The sequence below is a fragment of the Protomyctophum parallelum genome (assembly GCF_964188405.1).
Source record: "Protomyctophum parallelum genome assembly, chromosome: 12".
NCBI lineage: Eukaryota > Metazoa > Chordata > Actinopteri > Myctophiformes > Myctophidae > Protomyctophum > Protomyctophum parallelum.
In genome coordinates this window covers 7,137,182-7,154,754 of record NC_139712.1, presented here as the reverse complement: position 1 = coordinate 7,154,754, position 17,573 = coordinate 7,137,182, and positions in this window count along the sequence as shown.

The window sequence follows — 17,573 nt, the reverse complement described above, 5'->3', positions numbered from 1 at the left end:
CAAGTTTCAAATGTCCTGGGCACTGAAAAAACACCAGCTTATCCATGCACAGTTCTCACAGGACAAAAAAAACATTCAGAATAAATAGATGATGTCCTCTGTAAATGTTGTGACAAATTTTCAATAACTCAGGTCACTTGCTAAGACAGTAAAAAAGAAGGTTTCCACTATAAATGAGCTCATTGGGAGGATCGAATTAAACAGCTGTATTTTCGTAGGGAGGTTGATAGACGAGGACAATATTATGGATTATTAATTATAGGGATGCACCGAAAATTCGGCCACCGAAAATATTCGGCCGAAAATGGCTAAAAATGTATTTTCGGCCTATTCGGTTTCGGCTCAAATAGGCCGAAAATATATCACCGAATAGTCAAAACACCGGGTCGCTATAAACGCAACACGCGATTGTCTTGAACGTAACCAGAGCGCTCCGCATCTGCCTCTCTCTCTCTCCCAACTTCAGTCTCCCCCCCCCCCCCCCCCCCACACACACACGCAGCGTCAAGTTGCTCTGTGCTGTGGCTGCGATGCGCTCCGCGAAATCTGCGAGCTCATCAACAGGTCCCAAAACATGGTATTTGTGAGCACCGCCACTGTCTATTCTTTTGTCGTATGACAAAAAATGCTCCCCAATGTCTGAATCTGTGAGTTTGCAGGCAGGCAGGCTACGACGAACACTAGCAGTAGCTTGCTCGTTAGCTCCTCAAATATGTTCCACCTGTGTGTAATCTCAGCAGCGCATTGAAGTGGGCACAGGCAGGGCAAAAGCAGAACGTCCGTGAACGTTTTGCTTAACAATTATCAGTTGTTCAGTGCTGTTTAACTTTGGCAATATGTGATACTAGAGCCTAGAGAACATGCTAATATGGCTGCTAAATAAGAACGTTTTCCCCTATCAGCTAGCATGCTAGTGTGTGTGTGTGTGTGTGTGTGTGTGTGTGTGTGTGTGTGTTTGTGCGTGTTTGTGCGTGTGCGTGCGTGCCCACACACTGTGTAGGACAGTGGTTCTCATAGTGGGAGTTCCAGCTAAATTATAGATAGTTAGGAAGTAAACCAAGTGGGGGTCTGTAACAGAGTGCAAAAATTGAACCAAATACACTCTCAAAATTTACATTGATTTTTACAATAGAAATAAAAATAAATTGGGGTCCCAGAGATAGAAATGGGAAGAAAGACAGTCAGCTATACACAGTCAACATTACAGATTACAGTAGCATTACAAGTACAAGGAATGGCAATGAAATCAAATTGTATTAAAAAGGGGGTAAAATATTAATTTTGAAGGAGTATTCATTTTTATTGTCTTTATTGTTAGTTACAACATGCCTACAATAACTTGAAGCATTTTTTTTAAAGGTAATTGCAAAAAAGGTGCCATAATCCGATTAATCGTTTAAATAATCGCCCGATGAATCGATTATGAAAATCCATAATCATGTCTTTTGCCATAATCAGGTAGCTTTACAACAAAGCTGTATTTGGCTATTCGGTATTCGGTTTTCGGCCAACTGTTTCCTATATTCGGTATTCGGTTTCGGCCAAGAATTTCCCTTTCGGTGCATCCCTAATTAATTATACTGCTCCTATATTTCAAAACAAATTTGGGTAAATTCTCCTTGTACAGCACGGCCACCCAGGCATGGAATGGCCTCACCCCTTCCCTCAAAAATTGCATATCTCTGACATCTTTTAACACAGGCCTGAAAATCCACCTCTCAGCAGGCCCATGGGACACAATGATTTCCTCTCCCTGATCATGGGAGAGGAAATGATCACTTCTCCCTTGAACAGGTGATCACCCCCTTCCTTTCCCCTACAGTGTTTTGATCTTTTTATTATTACTGTTTTATAACCTGTCTGTAAAGCACTGTGTATCTATAATGTTTGGAAAGGTGCTATACAAATAAAATCCATTCATTCATTATTTTCCTGTAATGATGTTGTTTATTGATGATGTTGGATTTTTTTTTTGTTGAGGGGCAAAGCTAGCCCCTCCTATGCCCAGCTTTGGCTGTTTGTGTGAACATAAACACAATGATTGGATTGGCTGATCGCCCCATTGCGATGGTTTGATTGGCTGATGTACATATTGAGGATTAGAAAGTAAGGGCAGAAAACTGACGCCAACAGTGATTGGCCGTAATGGCATTTGTGATGATTTGATTGATGCACATGCCCCTCCTTTCCATGCCGTGCCAGAAGGCAGCATTTAGGAGAATTGCTGAACTTGGAACACAGCATTTTGCGTTGAACAAATTTGTTTTGAAATCCATGTCTTTACAAAACCATGTCTTTATCCAGTAGATAAAGAGTGCTGGTTTGCGCCCCAAAAAAAGCAGATCTAGCTCTGTGTGCTTGTAGATCTGCTATTTTTGTCCAAAAGTGCCCTCTTATATATATGGGATTTCAGCCCCTGCCTCTCTAACTCCGTGCACATCCCTGGTCATATATCAACTATCATATATCATATATATATGGTAAATGGTGCATTTATATTTTTACAGAGATTGTGCATTACATTCACACATTCACACACCCATTCATACACCGATGGCAGCGGAAACCATGCAAGGCACCAACTAGCACATCGGGAGCAATTAGGGGTTCAGTGTCTTGCTCAAGGACACTTCGACAGTAACTCTGGGGGAGCCCGGGTTCGAACTGGCAACCTTACGGATACCATCCAGGAACTCTACCCCTGAGCCACCGCCGCCCTGGCGCTATAGCAGTCAATTGAAAATGCAAACTTTGAACAGGCGATTGACCGTCGGAAGTAATACTTTTATACACACATGCGTCTCCTCATGCCTTTTTGACCTCTGACATTTAGTTCTCCCACCATTTTGAATTGTATAAAAAACAGTTAAAATGTATCCCCTTCCATGGGATCTTTGATCAAAATACACAAAACTTCCTACACGTGAACTTTGGACCAATATCTAAAATCTGGTGTCTCGTTTTTAAGTTTAAAATCAGACCAGTCTGAAGTGAGTGGTGCAACAGTGCCCCCATGTTGGTAGGGGAGAGCCGCCACGTTTGTAACGTGTCATGGTTGTTGTAGAGCGACTACAGTGGATGAATGTATACATAAGTCGCTGAGAGGCGATGGGATGGGCCAGGTTGTCAGACGTGCTCCGCGTTGTGGGTCCAAAACAATGCGTTTAAGGTGTTTTATTGAAGCAAGGTGCATAACTCAAAGGGTGCTCAAACATAAAGCAAAGTAGCCACAGCAATCAAACGTAAGACAAGTGCGAGACACATGGCCCCTTTTGGGTCTGGGTTGGTGCCATAGGTTTGGGGAAGATGGTACCGGGGGGGTGGGGTACATGTTTGTTTTTTATGTTGTGTTGTTTTTCTGTCTGTAGAAGAGACGTACATTTATCTAGATATTTGGTTTCTGGAGTTTTTGAGCTGGTCTGGTTAGTTACAAAATGTATCTTTCATAGGACAAATGACTAATGTGGTAAAGTTTATAAGTTATAATGTGAATGGTTTAAATGGGCCCGTAAAAAGAAAAAGAGTGCTTACATATTTAAAAAAGCTTAATACTGATATCGCTTTTTTACAAGAAACTCACCTTATAGCAAGTGAACACAATAAACTAAAGAGGGATTGGGTAGGGCAGGTGGTTGCATCATCATTTAATTCTAAAGCTAGAGGGGTAGCTATTTTGGTTAAAAAAACTATTCCCTTGACGATCAAGGAGACTGTTTGTGATCCATTGGGCCGATATGTGATTATCCACTGTGAAATGTATTCAGAACCTTGGACATTTTTGAATGTCTATGCCCCTAATTATGATGATGAACCTTTTATTCAAAGTGTACAGGAGGAGATCATAATTTTTGTTTATGTCCAATCTTAGACCGTTCATCAACCAATGTAGTCACAAGAACAAAGGCGGCAAACTCTACTTTGGCGTTTATGAAAGATTTTAATTTAACAGATATCTGGAGACATATGCACCCGCAGGATAGAGATTACAGTTTTCACTCTGCCCGTCATGGCTCCCATACTAGGATCGATTTTTTCCTGTTATCTACTCAGCTAGCACATAGAGCATTGGAATCTGAATATTTGCCTAGGTTACTCTCAGATCATTCACCACTGACCCTTTCTATATTAATACCTGAAAAGATACGACATTCATATAGGTGGCGTTTAAATTCATCCCTTCTTAAAAGAGAAGATTTTCAAACATTTGTAAGAGATCAGATTAAGTTTTTTTGCGAAACTAACTGTCCATCCTCACCCAATAGTTTTGTGCTCTGGGATACATTAAAGGCTTACCTACGGGGACAAATAATCTCCTTCACAAAAGCTCTTACTAAAAAATATACGGTGGAAATGGAGGATCTTGAGAAAGAAATCTTGACTCTACAAAAAGAGTTTCAACGCTCTGGTTGTAGAGAAGGTGGGGCAATTAACTCATAAAATAAATCTTTTTGCCGATGATGTATGCCTGACCTTAACAGACCCAGCAAAATCCCTCCCTAAATTGCAAAGCCTGATTGAGGATTATGGCGTTATTTCAGGTTATAAACTTAATTTTGATAAATGTGAAATACTCCCTCTTACTAATTCTGATTACACAATCCATCAACAAATAACCCCTTTTAAATGGTCCCCAAACGGCTTTAAATATCTGGGCATATTGGTAGACAGGGATGTGAAGAATCTCTTTAAACTTAATTATACTGTGCTACTTAATAAAATAGAAGAGGATTTGAATAGATGGACACATCTACCTATCACTTTGATTGGCAGAATTAACTGCATTAAAATGAATGTTTTGCCCAGGCTGATGTATCTTTTTCAATCCCTGCCAATCCCAGTACCTCAAGGTTTCTTTAAATCCTTGAATAAGAAGGTTAGAGATTTTCTGTGGAACAATAAAAACCCACGGGTGTCTATGGAAAAACTTACATGGGATTATTGTGAGGGGGGTCTTAAATTGCCCAATTTCAAAATATATTACTTGTCATCTCAAATGAGATTTGTTTCCTCTCTTTTTAAGGGTAATGATGCCCCCTCCTGGGTTCAAATTGAAATGCATGCTTTAAAAAACACATTAGCGAGTGAATTTATATATAAATGGAACCCTAAAACCATTGTTGCCAAGTCCAAAAATTATTTCTCAATTCATTCAATTAAAACTTGGCATGAGGTTCGTAAGATTCTTAAGTACAAAACGGATTTATCTCCTAAAACACCATTAAAGAAAAATGGGCTTCTACCCATGTTTGTAGACAATAGAATCCTGGAGAACTGGCATGTCAAAGGGGTTAAACTCTTGGAACATTGTTATAAAGATAGACAGCTCATGTCTTTTGAACAACTGAAGGGGACATATGACTTGTTAAACAGGGATTTTTTCTGTTTTTTACAACTAAGGGATTACCTTAGAAGGATGTTAGGGCCAGAAATGACTTTACCTGTGTTTAGTGATGTGGAGAATTTATTACATAATGATCAAGGTTCATACGGATTCATTTCTATTATGTACTCTCTATTGCGTGGCCAATGCCCAATGCACACAAATCTAGAGAAAGGTGGGAGTCAGATTTAAATATTATTATTGATGAAGATCTATGGTCTGATTTGTGTCGTGACAGCCTCTCTGCTACTGTCAATTCTAGGTATAGACTGTCTCATTATAATTTTCTCCACCAACTTTATTATACACCTCAAAAGTTACATAGATACAAACCTGAGATCTCAGATTTATGTTTTAGGTGCGGTACGGAAGAAGGCTCATTTTTGCACTGTACATGGCAATGTATAAAAGTGAAAACATTCTGGCATGATATTTGTGATACACTGGCTAAAATTATAGATGCTCCCTTCCCGTTGGATCCTGAACTTTGCCTTTTAGGAAACTTCAGTGCAATCAGTGCAAATTTAGGTAGACACAAAATAAATTTTATAGAGGTGGCACTCGGGGTTGCTAGAAAATGTATTGCAATAACGTGGAAGTCTGACTCCCCCCCACCTATCGCAAGATGGTTCTCAGAATTGAACAGTTGTGTCCCTCTTGAGAAGATTACATATACTTTGAGAAGTTCAAGGGGTTTTGAGAAATTTTTGAAGATTTGGCAGCCCTATTTGAATTACATGGAGACTTTGTCCTTACCTGTATCAGTATTGTTATAGCTATCTCAGTCTGGATCGACTGCTACCGGAAACAAATTTCTAGTGTATAGTAGATTTGTCTCTTGTTTTGTTTTGTTTAGTTTAGTTTTTAGTTTTTCACGTTTTTTGTATAATATTATTATTGTTATTATGCTTTAACTGTGTTGTATTCTATGTATGTGGGTTTGTATGTGGGGAGGGGGGAGGGCTGTGGACGGGTGTTCTGTGTATTTTGTGAAAAATTGAAAATAAAAAACAGAATATTAAAAAAAAAAAAAAAAAACGTAATCAAAGTAAATAAAAGTAAAGAAAGAAAAATAAGCGGTATAAAGCGGTCAACAAAAGTGCGGCTGCCCACACATCCCCTCTCTCTCACTGTGTGTGAAGCAGGTGAACTAGGTGAGCTATTGAATGAATCAGGTCCGCCCCTATGCCCGTCAATCATCCACGTTAATCACCAGTGACAGCCCACTCATTTCATGGACCAAACATAATAAACCAATTCATGGCTCCTACAGTTATAACATACACGTTATCTCTTGATTGGTCAAAGCCATCATGACGCCATCGCGTCAGTATGTGTACAGCAACGTGCTCTACGTGCCCAGGAAGTTTGAAGTGTTTACCTTCATTCTACTGGGAATTATGGCTTTTCTCACCTGGAGTATCTTTAGGCTACCATTTTCTTCTTTGATGTTTGGGAGTAAAAATCCACATGGATGTCTTCATGCTTATGTGCTTCATTAGTTTGCATCGTGTTTAGACGCAATTCACGTTAATTCTGGTCTGTAAGCAACGCCAAAGAACAACTTGCAAAAGTGGGTCAATTGTAACACACGCCATACCATTAAATACCATTATATGTCATATTTACATATTTGACATATTGATCAATATTATGTTCAGTCAGCTGTCTTTCATTACAGAGTGTATTCTAAATTAGTTTAGGGTTGTATAACATTGTACAACTCAATCAATTAAACATTTTATCTTTGTTGTGTAATCAATGTATTTTCCCATTGAACTGACTCAAACACCCAAACTGGTACACCCGGTACTATTTAATAATTCCCTTATGTTTGATACATTTTCTTATCACATCCATGGTATGAAAACAATTTTAAGGAGTTGCTTCAATTAAATATAATTGCTTGTTACATTTATCGTGCATGACGTTACAATGAATCCGATATGCGCAGCAAATGTAACACTGGAACAGCGTACAGCTGTCCACGTTCGGTTTAATAACTCCCGACCCGTTTTATCAATTGAAAAACTTGAAGTGGTTTATCGTAGCAGACATGTGTAGGTCCGTTGCCTGAAAATATTACATAATTATGTAGATAAACGGATCTCTGAGTAAAAGAGTGAAACGTGCAAAGTGTTACAACCATGACGGCTCTCCCCTACTATAAACATAGGGACAGACATAGGGACATTACTGTCCCTTGGAGTGGTTGCACCACTCAAAAATGAAGCTTGTGTGACTGGATTGTTATACTTTGTCGCCACATGGGGGTGCCTTTGAGTTAGAAATGTAGAGGAGACACTGCGTAAACTGTATATGCAATGCCTACCTATATTTATTTTAGTCTCCCTTTTAATTGGCTGTCTATTTAATTATAATTCATATTCTACTCAAGTTCATAATGCAGTTAATGGTATTACAAGTCAAATAGTTAAAAATATAAAAGGTCATGCTCAATGTGATAGTAATATGCTATTGTGGAAACAGAACTATTTGGTGTCATGTATATTTGTTATTTTGTTTAAACTGAATGTGATGTCATTATGTATTATTAGGCCGTATTGTGAGGTCCCTTTTCGTTCAGTTCCGTTCCCATGTAAGGGGGACTACACAATCTTATAGTCTCTTTATAGGTAGAAAGTCCAAATAAAAAAGTTCTACTCGTGCCATCCTGCAGTTTTTTTTATAATAAGTGGTCAAAGACGGGACTATTTCTTACAAGGCGTAATAATATGTGCAAGGGGAGTGGTTTGGTTTTGGTCACGTGGACCAATCGCGTAGCAGCTTTATTCCCTTCCCATAATAATATTAGAGCAATGGCGGCCACCAGTTCAAGCAGCCAAGAGGGGAAAAATAAACCAAAACTGCGGGGAAAAGTGCGTAAAAGGGAATCAAAGGACTCTAACGAGGACGCTGTGTTTCACGCCACGTGTTACCGTCGCTTTATTTGTAAAAGACGGGCATACCTAACAATGGATGCCAAAAAAAAATGAAAATTCTCATTTCTGTGTGTTTTTATATCAAAGGTCCATAAAACGATTGTATTATTTATTTATTAAAACAAAAACGTGCTGCGTGATGACATGTAGAGATGATACACATCGATAAAAGCCAATAAAAATGAAGCTCACCCGTTTAATTCCCCATTACTGCGCATCCATCCAGCACAGCTGCTATTGATTACAGAAATCCTCCGTTTTTATTCCCATTCAATATAACATCCAGACAGTGTATTACTCGGTTTCAACTTAATCATCACGCTAAAATATGTATCCGAAAACATTATAGGGTAGAAATAAGCCACATAACAGTAAACTGGTGTAGCTGGCCGACAATCTGATTGGTAAACAAACAGACACCATGCGTGTTGCGTATAGCATAGCCACCGTCCCTAGCTACCGTCCCATCGCCTGAAGGGATGCGACGCTCTGATTGGTTCAGAAACTTCAGACCGGTGTTTCATGTGGAAACACCATTTTCATGTTGTTCACCATTTCCGTTTCACTACACCTTTAATAGCCTTCTTATCAGAGTGGGGGGCGGCGCGGGGGGGGGGGGGGGGGGGGGGGGGGGGGGGGAGAGAGAGAGAGGGAGGTTTAATTGGGTATCGTGTCAGGGGGCAATTTCTCTGTGTGAAACTGGGCCGGTATCAAAGCGAGGGGGAGAAGGTTAGATAACCCCGGGACGGGACGGGGGGGAATGTTTCTAATTACCACAAACCAAACCCACCCACCCACCCACTGTACAGTGCAACGGACCGACCGACCGCCGCTGTCTGCCTCGCCGCCTCTTCGTCTACAGGCCTACAGTATATACAGTATATACAGTATACCCCTCCTCACAAAACCCCCAACACCACCACAACCCCACCCAAAAGATCCCCCATGCCTGCACCTCCCTCCTCCTCCTCCATCCTCTGCCGCGGGCCGGGCCCCACTCAGGCTCAGTGCTACATGGACCTGGGGGGCGGGGGTGGGGAGGGGGGTTAAGTCAACCAACCCGAGGAGAAAGCGGTATAACCACAGTGTGGAGAGCAGCACTCATGCTAATGGACTGAATATGGCAAGCGAGCGAGGATGGAAATGGGTTCTCTCTCTCTCTCTCTCTCTTTCTCTCTCTCTCTCTCTCTAACTCTCTCTCTCTCTCTCTCTCTCTCTCTCTCTCTCTCTCCCTCGATCCATCATCTCTCATGCCCCCCCCCACCCGCTTTCTGTACAGAAATGTGTCTCTTTTCATATTTCTGTCTCTTCATCTCTCTCTCGCGCGCTCTCTTTCGTGTTGAAAATGTGCGGTCTTAAACACTTCTCACATGCATGAGGCTCTCTCTCTCTCTCCCCTTCAGCAGCACCCTTCTCCCTGCAGACTCCCCACATGCAGACACCCTTCTCCCTGCAGACCCCTCACATGCAGACACCCTTCTCCCTGCAGACACCCCTCATGTAGACACCCTTCTCCCTGCAGACACCCTTCTCCCTGCAGACCCCTCACATGCAGACACCCTTCTCCCTGCAGACACCCCTCATGTAGACACCCTTCTCCCTGCAGACACCCTTCTCCCTGCAGACCCCTCACATGCAGACACCCTTCTCCCTGCAGACATCCTTCTCCCTGCAGACCCCTCACATGCAGACACCCTTCTCCCTGCAGACCCCTCACATGCAGACACCCTTCTCCCTGCAGACTCCCCACATGCAGACACCCTTCTCCCTGCAGACACCCTTCTCCCTGCAGACACCCTTCTCCCTGCAGACTCCCCACATGCAGACACCCTTCTCCCTGCAGACACCCTTCTCCCTGCAGACCCCTCACATGCAGACACCCTTCTCCCTGCAGACTCTCCCTGCAGACACCCTTCTCCCTGCAGACACCCTTCTCCCTGCAGACCCCTCACATGCAGACCCCCTTCTCCCTGCAGACACCCTTCTCCCTGCAGACTCCCCTCATGCAGACACCCTTCTCCCTGCAGACTCTCCCTGCAGACACCCTTCTCCCTGCAGACCCCTCACATGCAGACACCCTTCTCCCTGCAGACACCCTTCTCCCTGCAGACCCCTCACATGCAGACACCCTTCTCCCTGCAGACACCCTTCTCCCTGCAGACTCCACATGCAGACACCCTTCTCCCTGCAGACACCCTTCTCCCTGCAGACTCCCCACATGCAGACACCCTTCTCCCTGCAGACTCCACATGCAGACACCCTTCTCCCTGCAGACACCCTTCTTCCTGCAGACTCCCCTCATGCAGACACCCTTCTCCCTGCAGACTCCCCACATGCAGACACCCTTCTCCCTGCAGACTCTCCCTGCAGACTCTCCCTGCAGACTCCCCACATGCATGCAGACACATACACCACTGTAAGACCTCCGTTATACTTCTACCAATCTACAACAAGCTCAGAAAGTGTTGCTCCGTGATGCGTTCTGACCTCATACATACCTTAGATAGCATTTCTGTTGGATTATATAGCATTTGATACAGACTTATAGCATGTTATGTAGACAGCACTGTAATTGTATTGTATGTAGTCATAGCACGCCATAGTACACATATATAGCATAGTAGTAAAGATGTATAGTTTATATGTATAGTGTATGTATAGTTTCACTATATAAATATTCCACTGTTACTTTCTTAGCTTACGCATGTTTCATGATAAATGCTTTTTATGTGATGTATTCCCATGCTTTGTTCTTGCTTAAATGTAAGTCGCTCTGGATTAAGAGCGTCTGCTAAATGCCTAAATTGTAAATTGTAATACTGTAGATCTTCTATTTTCTACGTAAAAGCAGCTATAAGTATAATAAATCAGCCTTAACAGCCCTGTAAACCTCTCCTGTGTGGCGGCCGTAAAATATGGATGGCAACACGTATCTCCTCCCTTTCCTCCTTTTATATACGACAGGACTTTTTTTTCCCTTTCTCTGCAGGTTAACCATCAACTGACACCGATATAAAACGGAAGAGTTTCCGAGTCCTTTTCTCCGATCTCTCCTTCACCTTTTCCCCCCTCCTGGTCGGAGGACGACCGCCAAAACGACAGCTGTTATTATGTCAGCCAGCGGTCAGCGGCGTGTTCGCTTTTATCGTCCGTAAAATAAATAAATAAATGACGAGGACTCCTTGTGGACCGACTTCCATTTAGATTAGAAGACCTTCCTGCAAAGTCGTTGTCGTGTTCGTGTCATTGTCGTCTTTTCACGAGCCATCATGTGCGTCAGCACTGGTTTACATTAACATTGTAATATGAAATAATGTGGCTGTTGTCACGGAACCTTGCAGTGCTGATTTCGTCGACTAAAACCGTTACGGAAAATGTCCGTGCACTACCTTTTTTCACTGACGGAAACTAAATATGAACTAACCTACAGTATGTCTTGACTATACGACTATGACTGATTGACTGATGATTTTTTTTTCAAAATGAACGTTTGAACCACGCTTAAAAAAAAAAGAAAACCGAAGAGATTAAAACAGAAGAAAAAAATAAAAACCTGTCTGCTGAACTGTCCGTGACTCTCTTTTCGTCAGAAGGTTCATCAGTGGCTCAGGAGGCATATAGTGGTGGTTCGTCTGGGAAAAACAGACGGTTCACAGTTTGATCCTCATATAATATATATATATATATATATATATATATATATATATATATGAGGATGGATGTTGTTGTAATCTGATCGCCCATGGCTGTGTACTTGAGAGCACAGTGTACTTGTTATGTATTGTGTACTGCCTGAACTGTAGAATCCTTTTTTTTACATCTCAGACAGCGAGGTCAGCTTGCTGCAGTTAGAGGTTGTTATGTCTCAAGTGGTGTTGTCACTTCATTAGGATCCAGCTCTATAAATGTTCCTGTGTGTGTAATAAACTTAGTGAACCTTTAGCGTGATACTGTTTCGTGTCGCGTTATTGTTCTCCCGGGCCCAGTCGCCACTGTCGCCGTACCAAAGGTATACTTCAACCGGATTGTCACACACCACCCAGCCGGCACACACTATACAACAGAGTTTTACAACAGATGTTTTTCAGTATAAAAGTGGTGGTATTATAGGGTCTGTTTGTGTGTGTGTGTGCCTCACAGCAGTAGAGTATCTACTATCTGCTTGCTGGTTGTGGTGACCCTGTCACGGCCAAATGTCAGGGCTGAATGTTTTACCCAGTTCAGCCCTGTCGAATACCTTGTTTTCACTGACGAAATCTATACTAACTAAGCTAATAATAATAATAAACTTTATTTGTATAGCACCTTTCATACATAAATGCAGCTCAAAGTGCTTCACAGGGCAGGACACAAAAATAAAATACAATAAAACACAAGTAGTAAAAATGATAGAAACATTGAATATAAGAACATAAAATAAATAAAAACAAATAAAAACACCACATGCAGCAATCAGTCAGGGCAGGGTAGGAACGTGCATAGTAAAACTCAACTAAAAGCAAGAGTGAAGAGGTGAGTCTTGAGTTGAGATTTAAAAATGTCTACAGAGGGTGCGTGTCTGAGCTTGAATGGAAGTTTATTCCAGGCTGTTGGGCCGTAGAAGCAAAAAGCTGCCTCACCATATTTTTTTGTGCACATTCTTTTAGGCACTTCAAGTAGGCCAGCATTGGAGGACCTGAGCTATACTTAGTTTGCATGTTCTCCCCATGTCCCCTATAGGGTAGGTACCCTCACAAAAAACATGCAGTAATCCTGGTCTCTAAACTGCCTCCCCCTGGCCAGCCGGGGCACCTGATGGAGGGGAAAGGAACTGGTTGGAATAACGTGTTCCTTCCACGCGCTATACGTCCAACCAGGGAAACCCCCCCCTGTCAAGGTGTAAAGGAGCAACTTGGACACTCAGGCATGAAGGAATGCATGAGTTCAAGTCCGTTGCTCTCCCCAGTTAGGCGGAGGGTGTAGAGCCCAGGATCACATTAGATAATTGACACAGGGCTGAAAAATGGGTTACAAAATCGTGGGATAAAATATTAGAAAAAAAAAATAAGCTACTGCATTACTAAGGCCCAAACCACACCAACCACCACTAATTGCAACTCCTTGCAACAGAAACTGTTTTAAAGGGATTGTGACATAAAAAAAAAGGTTTTGGAATTGTTCTTGTTTTTTTAGGTTTTCTAATCTCAATTGCACCCAAAAAATATGAACTTTTAACATTCAGTAGATTTTCTGTGATCTGGGCTTTTCTGGCTCAAACAGGTGCTCTGATTTGCCGGCAGTAAGTGACATCACTTACTGCAAATCCCATATATGTCAATGGGATTTGCCAGCAGATGTCACTGTTTCACTGTGTTGCCTGTTTTCATTGTAGCTCAAAAGGCCCAAAAAACCCAAAGAAAACTTCAGACCACAGAAAATCCACTGAATGTTCAAAGTTCAGGTTTTTTGGGTGTAATTGAGGTCATAAAACCTAAAAGAAAAAGAAAAATAAATGAAAATGAATGTCATAAAACCTTTAAGGACGTGTCACACCAATGCAATACAATGGCTATACAGCAGTCCGCTCCGGCAACCTGAAATGGATCAGTGCTCGATACATAAACCGGCTCGCCGTCGCAGCCCTTACTACTACGGCAGAAACTACACTCACACGCAGTGACTACAACGCCATGTCATAGCCATGTTTATTGAAATTATAGCTGTCATACATTTACACCGATTGCTCCATCACCTCTCTTATGCTGTGTATAATGCGTCGGCATTGCTCTGAATGAAGAAATAACACTAATACCATATGTCAGGGGCGGGCAACTGGCGGCCCAGGGGCCACATGCGGCCCCCACCTTCACTTAATGTGGCCCTCAGGTTAATGTGAGAATACGGATATAATGTTGGTTTCAGCGGTCACTATTCCACAACATGCAAAAACGACTCGCTTTTATTACTTCCGTCTGAATTAGTCAGGTGGAGCGAAATCCATTCACGACGGACGACGTAGGTTGCGACCTATAATTTTCCGTCGCGACGTATATTCGAGTACGTTCTGGCGTAAATATCAATTCGTCCCGGCAGAACGGGACTCGTCGCGGCTATATCTACCCGTTTGCGACGTAATAGGTTGACTATTATTTTCGTTGCAGCGTAAAGAATCCGTTGTGGCGTGAGCTGGACTCGTCGCGGCAGAATGGGACTCGTCGCGGCTATATCTACCCTTTTGCGACGTGCGCCTCGCCGGTCCGATTCCGTGGAGCTCTCCGCCGTCTCCAGGCGAGCCTGAGTGGTTCTCTGGGGTTCCAGCAGGCCTTTTTCCGCGTGCATCGTGCCCGGGGAACGGCCCACGCGCCCGGGCCTGGGACCACCGCGTGCACCTTGCCGGTCCGGTTCCGTGGAGCCCTTCGCCGTCCCCAGGCGACCCTTTGTTCCAGAGCTGTCACCTCTTTTGCCCACCTAAAATAGCAGATCTACCAGCTCCTACATACGGGATGGCCCGACCCGCGTCTGTGGACCCCTGGGGATCACGGTAGTCCACGGGGGTCCGTGCGAACTTCGTGACAGTGGTGCATTACATTGTATTTTGATTTGAAATAAATAATAAATTATTATTAACGAAAAACATCTAATACTATTTTAAATTGGTCTAGTAAAGTTAGTATCAGAAGCAGCAACCATGCAGAGCTATACCAATCAGATTAAATAGGCTATAAGCCTTAAACGTTTGACAAGCAATATTCAAAATACTTATTATTTTGCATAGTATTTTTGCATAGTATTTTGCATATTGCTTCTGATTAGTTACTAACTTTACTTTACAGATCCACAAGCTCGAAAACCACCTGACGGGCCGCCCAAACGGGTCCGGGGACCCCCGGGCGGTACGGGTCCCCGTGGACCCTTGGGGATCAAGGGGGGCCACGGGTGTCCACGTTTGCGGAGACGCTGCCTTCATATTAGCCTACTTTAATAACAAGCAGCTGATCTACAATTGACAATTTGACATGTCATTGCGTCGTATTCTGTCTGTCTTTCACGCACGCACGCAGACATGTCACAGACCACCACATAACCATATTTGTATGGCCATATCGTTTATAGGCCTTATAGCTGAATAGCGCCGGCCGTCGGGGGTTCATTTGGTTCCAACCGTCCCATTATGGTCAATGATATGCTATTGCATTCTTCCAACTAAAGATTTAAATATTAATCTGGCAGCTCCGAAAATAGCAGAAGATGTAATGCAGTAAATGACATGGCACGGACTGGCTCAGAAAATCTCCCTGCATCATTATATCAAAACCAGGCCTATACTGAATGTAGGCAATTGAATTCCATTAGTTTTGTTTCAATCAACTGAACTAGACCAATAAAATAGTAGGCTAGTATTTATGTTTTTCGTTAATAATAATACTGCTAATTATTATTGAACGGTAAGTACGCTGGTATGTATACGCTATGGTACACTATAAGCTTGTATATCTGTTTATTTTAAGCATGCCGCCGCATTCTGTCAGAATCTCGTGTGTGTGAGTCTGTCTGTGTGTGTGTGTGTGTGTGTGTGTGTGTGTGTGTGTGTGTGTGTGTGTGTAACTGTGTGTGTGTGTGTGTGTGTGTGTGTGTGTGTGTGTGTGTGTGTGTGTGTGTGTGATCACGGCGTAGGGTCCAGATACCCAGTCTAACTTCAAGAGGTGGCGAAAAAACAACAAAAGATAGCCTACTTTGGGCATGCACATTTCTGTTAGTAGCAAACCACAGCATGCAAGCCGCCTTTGTTTTCAATGATCCCCCATTGATGCGCTGCCCCCTCCCCTTCATTAGCGATGCTAATTTACACAGTCAATCGTGTGTGTGTTGCTCTCAGACCTCAGACATGCCTTTATTTGTTATTGGTAATAAGAGAAGTAGCCTACAACACTATTGGGTAAATACAGAATCGATATTATATAGATACATTTAAAAGAATCACTATATTATCCACAAATGGCTCAATAAAGGAGAAGATGTTATACTATTCATTATACATGTCTTTAGTATACAGTATACACTCTCTGCTCTGACATGCCATGCAGACTGTGCACCACATGAGACTACATGAGACTATCTTTTTTTTTTTTTTCTAGATTTCTGACTTTGTGTTGCAGTGATGTTTATGTTGTGTAGTCTCTCAGGCATATTTGTTGTCATTGTCAGTAGGCCTAGTAGTAAGAGGTAACTAGTATCCACAAATGGCTCAACCGTTAAAAGAAAGGATGTTGGTCTATACCCAGCTAACATGTCCATATGGGCCCGACATGGGTTTTGATATGGGCTATGGGCTATGGGTTTTAACTGGGCCGTGCACCCACTTTTTACAAAGCACCCACCTGTGTTAGCCCATATGGGCTTACATGGGTTTCTAACTGTGTCTTAGGTGGTATCCAAATGGGCCATTTGATGTCAGAACCATGTGTGCGCCACCTGTTTGCCTATATGGGTTTGAACCTGGATCTGAATGGGCCTTAAGTGGGTTCCAGCTGGGCGAATTATATGCGACCCATGTAGGCCAGACTTGTGTCCGCCCATTAGGGGCTCCAAGTGGGCCGTGCACCCATTTTTTACAAAGCACCCACCTGTGTTAGCCCATATGGGCTTACGTGGGTTTCTAACTGGGTCTTAGGTGGTATCCAAATGGGCCATTTTATGTCAGAACCATGTGTGCGCCACCTGTGTTTGCCTATATGGGTTTGAACCTGGATCTGAATGGGCCTTAAGTGGGTTCCAGCTGGGCGAATTATATGCGACCCATGTAGGCCAGACTTGTGTCCGCCAATTAAGGGCTCCAAGTGGGCCGTCCACCCACTTTTCACAAAGCACCCACCTGTGTTAGCCCATATGGGCTTACGTGTGTTTCTGGCTGGGTCTTAGGAGGGGTCCAAATGGGCCATTTTATGTCGGAACCATGTGTGCGCCACCTGTGTTTGCCTATATGAGCTTGAACTGGGATCTGCATGGGCTTCTAGCCCACTAGGCACTTTTCAGACCCATTAAGATCCCACTTCAAGTTGGTCCTGAAGGGATTTAAATTTGTTAGCAATATTGACATGGACCAGCTGTTTAACTACTGCAAACACAACTTAACCCATTGATGCCTGAGGCCGAATCTGGGAACGCCTTCTAGGGCCTGACCTAAGGTTTCTGAAAACCTTCAAATTCTGATGATTTTTTTTTAAATAGTTATGTTGCTACATGTATAGCAATAGCTGATGAGACACAGAGAG